Source organism: Aplysia californica, unplaced genomic scaffold (genome assembly GCF_000002075.1).
Source record: "Aplysia californica isolate F4 #8 unplaced genomic scaffold, AplCal3.0 scaffold00470, whole genome shotgun sequence".
Lineage (NCBI taxonomy): Eukaryota > Metazoa > Mollusca > Gastropoda > Aplysiida > Aplysiidae > Aplysia > Aplysia californica.
Window position 1 is genome coordinate 558329 of NW_004797740.1, and position 2423 is coordinate 560751.

Below are 2423 nucleotides of genomic sequence, written 5' to 3' on the forward strand. Positions count from 1 at the left end.
TATAGCCGGGTACCCATTCCCACCTGGGTGAAGTGAGGAAAATTCGTGTAAAGTGCCTTTCCCAAGGACACAACGTCGGGCCCTTGACGGGATTTGAACCCACGACCTTACGGTTGCGAGTCCGAGAGCCTAACCACTAGGCCACCGACGCCACATAATAATCCCCCCCATTCCGAAGCCCTATACTTCGCAGCGCAGTTTCATGAACTTTGGTGACCCCAACCGGTACTCATTATGTGATACAAACGCACAGGTTCACTGACCGGTCACGATGGCGAACCCGACAAGACGCTTTTGTATGACTTTCTTTTTTCTTCATCAAGTGACAGCACAGGACAATGGTTTATTTTCATTTTGGTTACCGAGTACGTAGACTGTCATAGATAGTAAGACTAGATCTAGATCTAGGAGCCCGATTACCGTGTACATTAGACACTCTGAAATGATTGCATTGAAAGTAAAACTAAAACTAAATCATGACATCCACACAAGAACACAACAATTAGATCTAGAAAGTGGCTATTCTCACCCGCCCGGAAGTTCTCGCAAGATCAACTCCTCCCCTCTTCTCTCTCTCTCTGTGTCTCTTTCTGAATACTGTCTATCGGTGTGGACGATCAAATTGACCAAAACAAAGTTAAAAAATGATGTTAAAACACAAAAGTAAATTAATTTGGTTGTCTACAAAGATGCTACGGCTATTTAACTTTTCGAATCGAGCCGAACTATGCGGGTCGCCATTTTGTTTTGCCCGGAAATTCTCGCGCTACTCCTCTCTCTCTCTCCACTGCCCATAGACAAAATTGTACGCTTTTAGTAGGCTACAGTTGTAATGGAACGTTTGTTCACGGCACAGAATTCTACAATTTTTCTGTTATCACAGTGTAGAATTCTGTGGTTTAGGGTGAACGCAAAATTTGGTGAACGCGCACCGGGTGAGAATAGCCACAAGACTCGCCTGCACTATTCTCACTCCGGGTGAGAATAGAGGTGGCCTAGATCTAAGTAAGAAAAAAAATGGAGTAAAATATTTCGAAATATAAACGAAGGGTGGTGGGAATAAGAGAAAATTGTATTCCCAGGTAGACAATTAAAAAGCAGTGATTAGGCTTAGGCCTTGTCTAGCTCTACATGAATTCACTAGCCTATATATTATGACTATGCTATGATAGACTGGGAAATCCCAGTATTACAACCTGGAATTCTCGGCGCTTTTTCGGTGTAGTTCCCACCCCGCATTTGTTATTCGCCGGTTTTGGCCCCAAGAGTAGGGGGGTTTCAGGGGGGCTTGCCCCCCTGACCTAATAAAAACAAGGTGGGGGGTTTCAGGGGGGCATGCCCCCCTGAATTTTACCACAATTTAATGTTTTGCAGTTGTTAGGTTTGACATCTTAGCTTGCCGCGAATCAAACGTATATAGATCTAGATGTAGGTCAGGCTCTATCAAATAAGGGGGGTGGGAACTACCGAAAAAGCGCAGAATTCTCATTCCTCTGACAGTGTAGGGACCAGAAGTATGCATGCAGCATAATTATATTAATGAGCATTTGAAGCAGTGGGCTGGCCATGATAGGGAAATAGCGACATTGCATGCAGCATAATGAGCATTTGAAGCAGTGGGCTGAGGGAAATAGCGACATTTATTGGTTGACAATCACTATCATCATTGTCTTTAGAAGCTTGGTCATGATAATGGTAGTCATGATAATGGTAGACTAATTTATAATAATAAAACAGTCTTGATCTTTTATTTTTCTAGACGACACGACACAACTTTCGACACTTTCTCGTGGCCTTCTCACCAACGACGTCGACTTCTGCACTGACTTGTTGACTTTATACCTGTGCTGCAAGTTACAAACCAGTTTTGCCTATTACCATTCGATTGCAATAATAAACAACTAAAATTTCTGATCATAAATCGTCAGGATGAGTAGTCTTACTCTGCCTAGTTTGTAGGGTCGTCAGTACCTTTTGTAGCCGACGTTAATAATTTTTCTTGTCACCGGAACACCTAGAAAAATCCTCACGCTCCTCCAGGAAACTGGGAGAACTGCAATAAAGATGGCCTTGACCCAAAACGCTTAGGCTAAATGTCAATGGAGGAATTTCAAAGAATTAACTTTGTCATGAAATAAAAATACAGACTTCAGTTTAGATCTAATCTAGGTTTGATAAATCGAGTAGTCTCATAGATAATCATGGCTGATCAATCAATATCTCCAAAAAGTAGATTGTTGTTTGAACATGTTTTCAAATTTTGTTCACGCTTGAGGCGACAAACAAGGGGCATTATTCTCGTTATTATTTTCTACATGGCCCAGGTAGTAGGTAGGTAGTAAGGGTGGGCCGACTCCGAGAACTTCCGAACTTTCGACTCCGAACATTTTTGGGCGCGAATTCGTCGACTTCGACTCCGAATT

At 42.6% G+C, this 2423-nt stretch overlaps 2 protein-coding genes across 3 annotated transcripts in view; one reads left to right on the forward strand and one right to left on the reverse strand.

Moving 5' to 3' along the window:
• Nucleotides 1–2079, reverse strand: part of LOC101852869 (hsc70-interacting protein) — a 29321-nt gene extending 27242 nt beyond the window's left edge. The window contains exon 1 of one of the 2 annotated variants that reach the window (XM_005105427.3): nt 1972–2079. The gene's annotated coding sequence lies outside the window, so the exon portion shown is untranslated. Of the gene's footprint in view, nt 1–1943 lie in introns of both variants that reach the window. The other variant, XM_005105428.3, reaches the window with a different exon arrangement.
• A 171-nt stretch (nt 2080–2250) lies between these two features.
• The window catches only part of LOC101853254 (xaa-Pro aminopeptidase 3), a 21749-nt gene continuing 21576 nt past the window's right edge, over nt 2251–2423 (forward strand). The window contains exon 1 of the mRNA XM_005105429.3: nt 2251–2331. The gene's annotated coding sequence lies outside the window, so the exon portion shown is untranslated. The remainder of the gene's footprint in view (nt 2332–2423) is intronic.